The sequence below is a fragment of the Anomaloglossus baeobatrachus genome, chromosome 3, assembly GCF_048569485.1.
Source record: "Anomaloglossus baeobatrachus isolate aAnoBae1 chromosome 3, aAnoBae1.hap1, whole genome shotgun sequence".
NCBI lineage: Eukaryota > Metazoa > Chordata > Amphibia > Anura > Aromobatidae > Anomaloglossus > Anomaloglossus baeobatrachus.
Genome location: NC_134355.1, coordinates 701,187,569 through 701,201,807, shown reverse-complemented (window position 1 = coordinate 701,201,807; position 14,239 = coordinate 701,187,569). Strand labels below are relative to the sequence as shown.

The window sequence follows — 14,239 nt, the reverse complement described above, 5'->3', positions numbered from 1 at the left end:
CTGACAGGTCCTTCACCTCAGCCTCCGTTCTGGTCCAGTACATTTCCTGTCCTGCACCGATCACATGCAGAGCAGGAAGAGAGAGGGCAGCTCTCTGAGTCACCCGGGCCCCCCTCATTGCCCTGATAGCGGTTTCGCCGCGTGGGACCCGGTGAACAGAGGAAGGAAAAAGAAAGGGGCCTGGGCTGTCTGCGGCCTGTCCCCCTCCTAGCTTCTGCTCACGGGGCCCCTTACAGGAGTCACGGCTGTAATGACCTGATGGCGGACCTGAGTGCGGCTGCCAGCCCAAGCGCTGCAGTCCCTGGAACCGTATGTGGGCCCCCCTAGCTGTGCAGGGCCCCAGCATTTGCCCATGTGTGCCGGGTGCTCACGCCGGCACAGGAGAGGCCCTGGCCCTTGGGGGCTTACAGTCAACAGGGTAATGGGGAGGAGACAGGAGGTCGGGAATACAAATGTATAATAATCAACTTGACAAAGCAATACGTACAATTAAGCCATGTTGGACATCGGCGACAATGAAAGAAAAAATCTTTTGCATCCGAGTCCCGTGCGTTTTAGGTGTAAAAATTGTATTTCTGCATTTACCATAAAAATCCTCTCAAATACATTGGCGGACACAGGCGGGTGACGTGGATTACACCGCACTGTTCTCTGGGGCTATAAGGACAGGGGGGGCAATTACACCCAGAGACAGTAGTCACAAGCTGGATTTGAAAAACAAAAGGGAGAAAATTAATTACAAACAACAGAGTTCCCTGTGCGAGCCTCCCCCCCTCCCCAAGGTACAACACGGCCCCCTGCCCAGCATGGGCCCCCCAACAAGCAACACTGCCCCCTGCCCAGGTCAAGCCCCTCTCAACCTGCAACACGACCCCCTGCCCAGATCAAGCACCCCAAACGTGCAATACGACCCCCCTGCCCAGGTCGAGCCCACCAATTTGCAACACAGGCCCCCTGCCCAGCACGAGCTCTGATCAACATGCGAAACACAGGCCCCCTGCAAGCCCCTCCCAACCTGCAACACACCTGCCCAGTGTGAGACCCCACCCCAATGTGCAACATGGCCCCCTGCCCAGTGAGGCCCCCCACAGCGTGCAACACAACCCCCTGCTCAGCACAAGCCCCCCCCCCAATGTGCGAAACACAGGCCCCCTGCCCAACGTGCGGAACACGGGCCCCCTGCCCACCGTGCTAAACATGGGCCCATGAAAGCCCCTCCCAACCTGCAACACGGCCCCCTGCCTAGTGAAAGCCCCCCCCAAAAAAATGGCCCCCAGCCCGAGACCCCCCATTAACGTGCAGCGCCGCCCAGTGCGAGCCCCCCAAAAGTGCACCATCGCTCCCTTCCCAGCGCGAGCTCCCCCAGACATGCAGGGTCGCCCCATGTCCAGTGCAAACCCCAAAATCCCCCTTATGGAAGCCTGCACAGTAATTTGATTGCAGCTTCAATGCAATTCCCTGTGAGATATACACGACCTGCAGCCCCCAGCACTGACAGGAGGCACTTTATTTTGCCCCCTAAAATCCAGTCTGAGACCAAAGCTTTATAACTGAGGAAAAGCTGAATCTTCTCCACCTCAGGGTCAGGATCCGTCCGCTCTGCACAGCCCAGCACTGCTGCTTCCTGCCCACAGCTCTGCACTGAGGAGCCCAAGCACTGCTGCTTCCTGCCCACAGCTCTGCACTGAGGAGCCCGAGCACTGCTGCTTCCCACCCACAGCTCTGCACAGCCCGAGAACTGCTGCTGCCCCCCACAGCTCTGCACAGCCCGAGCACTGCTGCTTCCCACCCACAGCTCTGCACTGAGGAGCCCGAGCACTGCTGCTTCCCACCCACAGCTCTGCACAGCCCGAGCACTGCTGCTTCCCCCCATAGCTCTACACAGCCCGAGCACTGCTGCTTCCCCCCACAGCTACACAGCCCGAGCACTGCTGCTTCCCCCCATAGCTCTACACAGCCCGAGCACTGCTGCTTCCTGCCCATAGCTCTGCACAGCCCGAGCACTGCTGCTTCCCCCCATAGCTCTACACAGCGCGAGCACTGCTGCTTCCAGCCCACAGCTCTGCACAGCCCGAGCACTGCTGCTTCCCCCCACACAGCTCTGCAGAGCCCGAGCACTGCTGCTTCCCGCCCACAGCTCTGCATAGCCCGAGCACTGATGCTTTCCCCCACAGCTCTGCACAGCCCGAGCACTGCTGCTTCCCCCCATAGCTTTACACAGCCCGAGCACTGCTGCTTCCCCCCACAGCTCTGCACAGCCCGAGCACTGCTGCTTCCCCCCCACAGCTCTACATAGCCCGAGCACTGCTGCTTCCCCCCATAGCTCTACATAGCCTGAGCACTGCTGCTTCCCCCCCCACAGCTCTGCAGAGCCCAAGCACTGCTGCTTCCCGCCCACAGCTCTGCACAGCCCGAGCACTGCTGCTTTCCCCCACAGCTCTGCACAGCCCGAGCACTGCTGCTTCCCCCCACAGCTCTGCACAGCCCGAGCACTGCTGCTTCCCCCCCACAGCTCTACATAGCCCGAGCACTGCTGCTTCCCCCCATAGCTCTACATAGCCTGAGCACTGCTGCTTCCCCCCCCACAGCTCTGCAGAGCCCAAGCACTGCTGCTTCCCGCCCACAGCTCTGCACAGCCCGAGCACTGCTGCTTTCCCCCACAGCTCTGCACAGCCCGAGCACTGATGCTTCCCCCCATAGCTTTACACAGCCCGAGCACTGCTGCTTCCCGCCCACAGCTCTGCACAGCCCGAGCACTGCTGCTTCCCCCCATAGCTCTACACAGCCCGAGCACTGCTGCTTCCTGCCCATAGCTCTGCACAGCCCAAGCACTGCTGCTTCCCCCCATAGCTCTACACAGCGCGAGCACTGCTGCTTCCAGCCCACAGCTCTGCACAGCCCGAGCACTGCTGCTTCCCCCCATAGCTCTACACAGCGCGAGCACTGCTGCTTCCAGCCCACAGCTCTGCACAGCCCGAGCACTGCTGCTTCCCCCCATAGCTCTACACAGCGCGAGCACTGCTGCTTCCAGCCCACAGCTCTGCACAGCCCGAGCACTGCTGCTTCCCCCCACACAGCTCTGCAGAGCCCGAGCACTGCTGCTTCCCGCCCACAGCTCTGCATAGCCCGAGCACTGATGCTTTCCCCCACAGCTCTGCACAGCCCGAGCACTGCTGCTTCCCCCCATAGCTTTACACAGCCCGAGCACTGCTACTTCCCCCCACAGCTCTGCACAGCCCGAGCACTGCTGCTTCCCCCCCACAGCTCTACATAGCCCGAGCACTGCTGCTTCCCCCCCACAGCTCTACATAGCCCGAGCACTGCTGCTTCCCCCCATAGCTCTACATAGCCTGAGCACTGCTGCTTCCCCCCCCACAGCTCTGCAGAGCCCAAGCACTGCTGCTTCCCGCCCACAGCTCTGCACAGCCCGAGCACTGCTGCTTTCCCCCACAGCTCTGCACAGCCCGAGCACTGATGCTTCCCCCCATAGCTTTACACAGCCCGAGCACTGCTGCTCCCCCCCCCACAGCTCTGCACAGCCCGAGCACTGCTGCTTCCCCCCACAGCTCTGCACAGCCCGAGCACTGCTGCTTCCCCCCATAGCTCTACACAGCCCGAGCACTGCTGCTTCCCCCCATAGCTCTACATAGCCTGAGCACTGCTGCTTCCCCCCACAGCTCTGCACAGCCCGAGCACTGCTGCTTCCCCCCCACAGCTCTACATAGCCCGAGCACTGCTGCTTCCCCCCATAGCTCTACATAGCCTGAGCACTGCTGCTTCCCCCCCCACAGCTCTGCAGAGCCCAAGCACTGCTGCTTCCCGCCCACAGCTCTGCACAGCCCGAGCACTGCTGCTTTCCCCCACAGCTCTGCACAGCCCGAGCACTGATGCTTCCCCCCATAGCTTTACACAGCCCGAGCACTGCTGCTCCCCCCCCCCCACAGCTCTGCAGAGCCCAAGCACTGCTGCTTCCCGCCCACAGCTCTGCACAGCCCGAGCACTGCTGCTTTCCCCCACAGCTCTGCACAGCCCGAGCACTGATGCTTCCCCCCATAGCTTTACACAGCCCGAGCACTGCTGCTTCCCCCACAGCTCTGCACAGCCCGAGCACTGCTGCTTCCTGCACACAGCTCTGCACAGCCCGAGCACTGCTGCTTCCCCCCACAGCTCTGCACAGCCCGAGCACTGCTGCTTCCTGCCCACAGCTCTGCAGAGCCCGAGCATTGCGGCTTCCCCCCATAGCTGTGCATAGCCCGAGCACTGCTGCTTCCCCCCACAGCTCTGCAGAGCCCGAGCACTGCTGCTTCCTGCCCACAGATCTGCACAGCCCGAGCACTGCTGCTTCCCCCCACAGCTCTGCACAGCCCGAGCACTGCTGCTTCCTGCCCACAGCTCTACACAGCCCGAGCACTGCTGCTTCCCCCCACAGCTCTGCACAGCCCGAGCACTGCTGCTTCCCCCCACAGCTCTGCACAGCCCGAGCACTGCTGCTTCCCCCCACAGCTCTGCACAGCCCGAGCACTGCTGCTTCCTGCCCACATCTCTGCACAGCCCGAGCACTGCTGCTTCCCCCCCCACAGCTCTGCACAGCCCGAGCACTGCTGCTTCCCGCCCCACAGCTCTGCACAGCCCGAGCACTGCTGCTTCCCCCCCCACAGCTCTGCACAGCCCGAGCACTGCTGCTTCCCCCCACAGCTCTGCACAGCCCGAGCACTGCTGCTTCCTGCCCACATCTCTGCACAGCCCGAGCACTGCTGCTTCCCCCCCCCACAGCTCTGCACAGCCCGAGCACTGCTGCTTCCCCCCCCACAGCTCTACACAGCCCGAGCACTGCTGCTTCCCCCCCCACAGCTCTGCAGAGCCCAAGCACTGCTGCTTCCCGCCCACAGCTCTGCACAGCCCGAGCACTGCTGCTTTCCCCCACAGCTCTGCACAGCCCGAGCACTGCTGCTTCCCCCCATAGCTTTACACAGCCCGAGCACTGCTGCTTCCCCCACAGCTCTACACAGCCCGAGCACTGCTGCTTCCCCCCACAGCTCTGCACAGCCCGAGCACTGCTGCTTCCCCCCATAGCTTTACACAGCCCGAGCACTGCTGCTTCCCCCACAGCTATACACAGCCCGAGCACTGCTGCTTTCCCCCACAGCTCTGCACAGCCCGAGCACTGATGCTTCCCCCCATAGCTTTACACAGCCCGAGCACTGCTGCTTCCCCCACAGCTCTGCACAGCCCGAGCACTGCTGCTTCCTGCCCACAGCTCTGCACAGCCCGAGCACTGCTACTTCCCACCCACAGCTCTGCACAGCCCGAGCACTGCTGCTTCCCCCCACAGCTCTGCACAGCCCGAGCACTGCTGCTTCCTGCCCACAGCTCTGCACAGCCCGAGCACTGCTGCTTCCCCCCACAGCTCTGCACAGCCCGAGCACTGCTGCTTCCCCCCACAGCTCTGCACAGCCCGAGCACTGCTGCTTCCCCCCATAGCTCTGCACAGCCCGAGCACTGCTGCTTCCCCCCCCACAGCTCTGCACAGCCCGAGCACTGCTGCTTCCCGCCCACAGCTCTGCACAGCCCGAGCACTGCTGCTTCCCGCCCACAGCTCTGCACAGCCCGAGCACTGCTGCTTCCCGCCCACAGCTCTGCACAGCCCGAGCACTGCTGCTTCCCGCCCACAGCTCTGCACAGCCCGAGCACTGCTGCTTCCCGCCCACAGCTCTGCACAGCCCGAGCACTGCTGCTTCCCCCCACAGCTCTGCACAGCCCGAGCACTGCTGCTTCCCCCACAGCTCTGCACAGCCCGAGCACTGCTGCTTCCTGCCCACATCTCTGCACAGCCCGAGCACTGCTGCTTCCCCCCATAGCTCTACACAGCCCGAGCACTGCTGCTTCCCCCCATAGCTCTACACAGCCCGAGCACTGCTGCTTCCCCCCACAGCTCTGCACAGCCCGAGCACTGCTGCTTCCTGCCCACAGCTCTGCACTGACGAGGCTCCGCCCCTTCCGGTGACGTCACCCCCCTGAAGAAATCAGCTCCACGCAGACACTACTGAGGACTAGGAAGCTGCCGGGATCCATATTGGAGAGGTCGCTATTATTACCCCGGAGAAGGAAAAGCCGCTCAGCCCCGAAGAAGGAGCAGCGACCCCACCGAGCTCTGCCGCTGCGACCACCCTACACCTGTAAGTGCAAAACCTACTGCCTCTGTATAGTCCTCCATCTTATCTCTACTGCCTCTGTATAGTCCTCCATCTTATATCTCCTGCCTCTGTATAGTCCTCCATCTTATATCTCCTGCCTCTGTATAGTCCTCCATCTTATATCTCCTGCCTCTGTATAGTCCTCCATCTTATCTCTACTGCCTCTGTATAGTCCTCCATCTTATATCTCCTGCCTCTGTATAGTCCTCCATCTTATCTCTACTGCCTCTGTATAGTCCTCCATCTTATCTCTACTGCCTCTGTATAGTCCTCCATCTTATCTCTACTGCCTCTGTATAGTCCTCCATCTTATATCTCCTGCCTCTGTATAGTCCTCCATCTTATCTCTACTGCCTCTGTATAGTCCTCCATCTTATATCTCCTGCCTCTGTATAGTCCTCCATCTTATATCTCCTGCCTCTGTATAGTCCTCCATCTTATCTCTACTGCCTCTGTATAGTCCTCCATCTTATATCTACTGCCTCTGTATAGTCCTCCATCTTATATCTACTGCCTCTGTATAGTCCTCCATCTTATCTCTACTGCCTCTGTATAGTCCTCCATCTTATCTCTACTGCCTCTGTATAGTCCTCCATCTTATCTCTACTGCCTCTGTATAGTCCTCCATCTTATCTCTACTGCCTCTGTATAGTCCTCCATCTTATCTCTACTGCCTCTGTATAGTCCTCCATCTTATCTCTACTGCCTCTGTATAGTCCTCCATCTTATCTCTCCTGCCTCTGTATAGTCCTCCATCTTATCTCTACTGCCTCTGTATAGTCCTCCATCTTATCTCTACTGCCTCTGTATAGTCCTCCATCTTATCTCTACTGCCTCTGTATAGTCCTCCATCTTATCTCTACTGCCTCTGTATAGTCCTCCATCTTATCTCTACTGCCTCTGTATAGTCCTCCATCTTATCTCTACTGCCTCTGTATAGTCCTCCATCTTATCTCTACTGCCTCTGTATAGTCCTCCATCTTATCTCTACTGCCTCTGTATAGTCCTCCATCTTATCTCTACTGCCTCTGTATAGTCCTCCATCTTATCTCTACTGCCTCTGTATAGTCCTCCATCTTATCTCTACTGCCTCTGTATAGTCCTCCATCTTATCTCTACTGCCTCTGTATAGTCCTCCATCTTATCTCTACTGCCTCTGTATAGTCCTCCATCTTATCTCTCCTGCCTCTGTATAGTCCTCCATCTTATCTCTACTGCCTCTGTATAGTCCTCCATCTTATCTCTACTGCCTCTGTATAGTCCTCCATCTTATCTCTACTGCCTCTGTATAGTCCTCCATCTTATATCTCTACTGCCTCTGTATAGTCCTCCATCTTATATCTCCTGCCTCTGTATAGTCCTCCATCTTATCTCTCCTGCCTCTGTATAGTCCTCCATCTTATCTCTACTGCCTCTGTATAGTCCTCCATCTTATCTCTACTGCCTCTGTATAGTCCTCCATCTTATATCTCCTGCCTCTGTATAGTCCTCCATCTTATATCTCCTGCCTCTGTATAGTCCTCCATCTTATCTCTACTGCCTCTGTATAGTCCTCCATCTTATCTCTACTGCCTCTGTATAGTCCTCCATCTTATCTCTACTGCCTCTGTATAGTCCTCCATCTTATCTCTACTGCCTCTGTATAGTCCTCCATCTTATATCTCCTGCCTCTGTATAGTCCTCCATCTTATATCTCCTGCCTCTGTATAGTCCTCCATCTTATATCTACTGCCTCTGTATAGTCCTCCATCTTATATCTACTGCCTCTGTATAGTCCTCCATCTTATATCTCCTGCCTCTGTATAGTCCTCCATCTTATATCTCCTGCCTCTGTATAGTCCTCCATCTTATCTCTACTGCCTCTGTATAGTCCTCCATCTTATCTCTACTGCCTCTGTATAGTCCTCCATCTTATATCTACTGCCTCTGTATAGTCCTCCATCTTATCTCTACTGCCTCTGTATAGTCCTCCATCTTATCTCTACTGCCTCTGTATAGTCCTCCATCTTATATCTACTGCCTCTGTATAGTCCTCCATCTTATATCTACTGCCTCTGTATAGTCCTCCATCTTATCTCTACTGCCTCTGTATAGTCCTCCATCTTATCTCTACTGCCTCTGTATAGTCCTCCATCTTATCTCTACTGCCTCTGTATAGTCCTCCATCTTATATCTACTGCCTCTGTATAGTCCTCCATCTTATATCTCCTGCCTCTGTATAGTCCTCCATCTTATCTCTACTGCCTCTGTATAGTCCTCCATCTTATATCTACTGCCTCTGTATAGTCCTCCATCTTATCTCTACTGCCTCTGTATAGTCCTCCATCTTATCTCTACTGCCTCTGTATAGTCCTCCATCTTATCTCTACTGCCTCTGTATAGTCCTCCATCTTATATCTACTGCCTCTGTATAGTCCTCCATCTTATCTCTACTGCCTCTGTATAGTCCTCCATCTTATCTCTACTGCCTCTGTATAGTCCTCCATCTTATCTCTACTGCCTCTGTATAGTCCTCCATCTTATATCTACTGCCTCTGTATAGTCCTCCATCTTATACCTACTGCCTCTGTATAGTCCTCCATCTTATATCTCCTGCCTCTGTATAGTCCTCCATCTTATCTCTACTGCCTCTGTATAGTCCTCCATCTTATCTCTACTGCCTCTGTATAGTCCTCCATCTTATATCTACTGCCTCTGTATAGTCCTCCATCTTATCTCTACTGCCTCTGTATAGTCCTCCATCTTATCTCTACTGCCTCTGTATAGTCCTCCATCTTATCTCTACTGCCTCTGTATAGTCCTCCATCTTATCTCTACTGCCTCTGTATAGTCCTCCATCTTATCTCTACTGCCTCTGTATAGTCCTCCATCTTATCTCTACTGCCTCTGTATAGTCCTCCATCTTATCTCTACTGCCTCTGTATAGTCCTCCATCTTATCTCTACTGCCTCTGTATAGTCCTCCATCTTATACCTACTGCCTCTGTATAGTCCTCCATCTTATACCTACTGCCTCTGTATAGTCCTCCATCTTATATCTCCTGCCTCTGTATAGTCCTCCATCTTATCTCTACTGCCTCTGTATAGTCCTCCATCTTATCTCTACTGCCTCTGTATAGTCCTCCATCTTATCTCTACTGCCTCTGTATAGTCCTCCATCTTATCTCTACTGCCTCTGTATAGTCCTCCATCTTATCTCTACTGCCTCTGTATAGTCCTCCATCTTATCTCTACTGCCTCTGTATAGTCCTCCATCTTATATCTCCTGCCTCTGTATAGTCCTCCATCTTATCTCTACTGCCTCTGTATAGTCCTCCATCTTATATCTACTGCCTCTGTATAGTCCTCCATCTTATCTCTACTGCCTCTGTATAGTCCTCCATCTTATCTCTACTGCCTCTGTATAGTCCTCCATCTTATATCTACTGCCTCTGTATAGTCCTCCATCTTATATCTACTGCCTCTGTATAGTCCTCCATCTTATATCTACTGCCTCTGTATAGTCCTCCATCTTATCTCTACTGCCTCTGTATAGTCCTCCATCTTATCTCTACTGCCTCTGTATAGTCCTCCATCTTATCTCTACTGCCTCTGTATAGTCCTCCATCTTTTATCTACTGCCTCTGTATAGTCCTCCATCTTATCTCTACTGCCTCTGTATAGTCCTCCATCTTATCTCTACTGCCTCTGTATAGTCCTCCATCTTATCTCTACTGCCTCTGTATAGTCCTCCATCTTATCTCTACTGCCTCTGTATAGTCCTCCATCTTATCTCTACTGCCTCTGTATAGTCCTCCATCTTATACCTACTGCCTCTGTATAGTCCTCCATCTTATATCTCCTGCCTCTGTATAGTCCTCCATCTTATCTCTACTGCCTCTGTATAGTCCTCCATCTTATCTCTACTGCCTCTGTATAGTCCTCCATCTTATCTCTCCTGCCTCTGTATAGTCCTCCATCTTATCTCTACTGCCTCTGTATAGTCCTCCATCTTATCTCTACTGCCTCTGTATAGTCCTCCATCTTATCTCTACTGCCTCTGTATAGTCCTCCATCTTATCTCTACTGCCAGGGCCGGCTCCAGGTTATTGTGGGCCCCGGGCAGAAGAGTCCCGGTGGGCCCCATCCACACGCAGACACACACATACGTACACATACATAAAGACAAACTCACAAAAATACATATAGAACTAACACATCTATACAGTCATATACACTGACATACATAGATACACATCATACATGCATACATACAGACAACACAACTCTGCTGGATACATACACACATAGCTCTGCTACATACATACACACATAGCTCTGCTACATACATACAGACACACACGTGACTCTGGGGGGCCCGCACACGTGGCTCTGGGGGGCCCGCACACACAACTCACCAGGGCCCATAAATCAGGGGGCGGGGAGGGCACATACCGCTCAGGTCATGGTGGAGAGGGGCCCACACAGTGCCGGAGAGAAGTGCTGTGCTGGGGGTCGCTGGCTGGCACTGCAACTCTTTCATCTGTGGGACTGAGCAGGACGCCGAGCGGTAGCTCCACCCACAGATGAAGTTCAAACCAAGAAGTATGCGCACCTTAAAGGGACGGCGTCGCAGATTCCTGCCGAGGACTGCGGTCCCCGGAACTCTGCCTGGGGGCAGCAGAACTAAGGCGAGTGGGCCCAGGCCAAGGGGCACCAGAACTGACGAGGCCGAGTGGGCCCCCCCGGCTCTCCAGGGCCCCGGCATTTGCCCGGGTATGCTGCGTGCTGACGCCGGCCCTGTCTACTGCCCCCATCTGTGTATAGTCCTCCATCTTATCTCTCCTGCCCCCAGCTGTGTATAGTTCTCCATCTTATATCTCCTTCCTCCATCTGTGTATAGTCCTCCATCTTATATCTACTGCCTCCATCTGTGTATAGTCCTCCATCTTATATCTCCTTCCTCCATCTGTGTATAGTCCTCCATCTTATATCTCCTGCCTCCATCTGTGTATAGTCCTCCATCTTATCTCTACTGCCTCCATCTGTGTATAGTTCTCCATCTTCTATCTCCTGCCTCCATCTGTGTATAGTTCTCCATCTTCTATCTCCTGCCTCCATCTGTGTATAGTCCTCCATCTTATCTCTACTGCCTCCATCTGTGTATAGTCCTCCATCTTCTATCTCCTGCCTCCATCTGTGTATAGTCCTCCATCTTATCTCTACTGCCTCCATCTGTGTATAGTCCTCCATCTTCTATCTCCTGCCTCCATCTGTGTATAGTTCTCCATCTTCTATCTCCTGCCTCCATCTGTGTATAGTTCTCCATCTTATATCTCCTGCCTCCATCTGTGTATAGTCCTCCATCTTATATCTCCTTCCTCCATCTGTGTATAGTCCTCCATCTTATATCTACTGCCTCCATCTGTGTATAGTCCTCCATCTTATATCTTCTGCCCCCATCTGTGTATAGTCCTCCATCTTATCTCTACTGCCTCCATCTGTGTATAGTCCTCCATCTTATCTCTCCTGCCTCCATCTGTGTATAGTCCTCCATCTTATATCTACTGCCTCCATCTGTGTATAGTCCTCCATCTTATATCTCCTGCCTCCATCTGTGTATAGTTCTCCATCTTATATCTCCTGCCTCCATCTGTATATAGTCCTCTGTGAGGCAAATCCCGGGATATGAAGATGAATTATGACTTCCAGTCATAATCGCTCATCACTCCCTGGCAGTGCCCCCCTCCCTTCTTGTCCTCAATGTCCAGCATCTGTGAAGGTGTCACATCCCATGGCCATCTCCTATGATATGGAAATTAGGTGATGTGGGAACAATGGACACAGGATGACTCCCTGCCGTGACCCTGTGGTAGGAGCTGCTATCTAATTAGCAAGCTTGGAAGTATCCAGACAGAACGACTCCAGTAAAAAATGGTTCATATCTCGCAAGCCATATTTCCGATAAATATGGCAACCATAAAAATGGTGTCTCCGCATGCGGACGATGCTGGCACACCCTTTTTATGGGAGCGGGAGCTTGGGAAATACCCCAGGCGTGATATCAGCCAATGGGGAACTAGTAGACAAGTCATGAAACCTCTCGTTCTGTAGCTAAATTCATAGCTGTCACAATGAGAGCGTCGGCGTCCGCCTACGACGCTCCCAGGCAAAGTTATGGCCCATATTCCATGTTGTGGATTGTCCATAACTCCAGCCAGGGGTGGAGCAGTGCTCCCTCTGAGGTCACTAAGGTAGGAGGGGACCTGGATTTGCCCAGGTTGATAACCCTACTTCGGCCATTTTCCAGGGTTCTTTCGCTGGGGGTCACGTGCAGGAAACATCTGTGGGAGTTCCTAGAAACCTGGTCTACAGCGCCCCCCTGTGGCCAGACGCACAAGGTAACTGATTGAATTGCATACCTGTTTGTAAACCATGCTTTATCTGTAACTGTACAATGACATATGTATATTCTGTAGATTCCCTATTGTATATATTGTAGTTTCTAGTGTGCTTTAGGCTGATTAAATTATATAATTAATCTTGGGCTGTTCTGTTATCTCGATCTTGAATCCCACGTCTGTGTGTTCGGCTAATAGTTACCGTGAAGCGGTTGGTGGCAGCGAGTTGTGCCAAGGATTATTGTGGGGAGGCCAGTGAGATTCGAGGAGGTTTTATATATTCCGCCCGCGGAGGTCGGGGGAATATATACCCTACTCTCACCGGGGACCCTTCAATAATCGGCATAAGTAGTATAGCGGCCTCCTTGCTTATTGTCGGGCAATTCCATAATTGGCCTGACTATAAGAGGGGCGCTAGAGAGCGCGTCACGTGCTCTGTCTGTCGGTCGGGAGGTATAAAGGAGGGGTGACCCCCACTTGTTACCCCCCGATTGTGACGTACTGGTAGCCAGCGCGGGGGATTTCTGTGTGACCCCCCCCGGTGGTTCGTGACATCCTCCATCTTATCTCTCCTGCCCCCATCTGTGTGTAGTTCTCCAGCTTATCTCTACTGCCTCCATCTGTGTATAGTCCTCCATCTTATCTCTACTGCTTCCATCTGTGTATAGTTCTCCATCTTATATCTCCTTCCTCCATCTGTGTATAGTCCTCCATCTTATATCTCCTTCCTCCATCTGTGTATAGTTCTCCATCTTATATCTACTGCCTCCATCTGTGTATAGTCCTCCATCTTATATCTACTGCCTCCATCTGTGTATAGTCCTCCATCTTATATCTCCTGCCTCCATCTGTGTATAGTTCTCCATCTTATATCTCCTTCCTCCATCTGTGTATAGTCCTCCATCTTATCTCTCCTGCCTCTGTATAGTCCTCCATCTTATCTCTACTGCCTCTGTATAGTCCTCCATCTTATCTCTCCTGCCTCTGTATAGTCCTCCATCTTATCTCTACTGCCTCTGTATAGTCCTCCATCTTATCTCTACTGCCTCTGTATAGTCCTCCATCTTATCTCTACTGCCTCTGTATAGTCCTCCATCTTATCTCTACTGCCTCTGTATAGTCCTCCATCTTATCTCTACTGCCTCTGTATAGTCCTCCATCTTATCTCTACTGCCTCTGTATAGTCCTCCATCTTATCTCTACTGCCTCTGTATAGTCCTCCATCTTATCTCTACTGCCTCTGTATAGTCCTCCATCTTATCTCTACTGCCTCTGTATAGTCCTCCATCTTATCTCTACTGCCTCTGTATAGTCCTCCATCTTATCTCTACTGCCTCTGTATAGTCCTCCATCTTATCTCTACTGCCTCTGTATAGTCCTCCATCTTATCTCTACTGCCTCTGTATAGTCCTCCATCTTATCTCTACTGCCTCTGTATAGTCCTCCATCTTATCTCTACTGCCTCTGTATAGTCCTCCATCTTATCTCTACTGCCTCTGTATAGTCCTCCATCTTATCTCTACTGCCTCTGTATAGTCCTCCATCTTATCTCTACTGCCTCTGTATAGTCCTCCATCTTATCTCTACTGCCTCTGTATAGTCCTCCATCTTATCTCTACTGCCTCTGTATAGTCCTCCATCTTATCTCTACTGTCTCTGTATAGTC

At 53.2% G+C, this 14,239-nt stretch overlaps 1 protein-coding gene across 3 annotated transcripts in view; it reads left to right on the top strand.

The window, feature by feature from the left end:
• Positions 1 to 6,087: 6,087 nt before the first annotated feature.
• Positions 6,088 to 14,239, top strand: part of LOC142297110 (uncharacterized) — a 158,490-nt gene continuing 150,338 nt past the window's right edge. For 2 of the 3 annotated variants that reach the window (XM_075341377.1, XM_075341375.1), the window contains exon 1: positions 6,094 to 6,176. The gene's annotated coding sequence lies outside the window, so the exon portion shown is untranslated. Of the gene's footprint in view, positions 6,177 to 14,239 lie in introns of all 3 variants that reach the window. The other variant, XM_075341376.1, reaches the window with a different exon arrangement.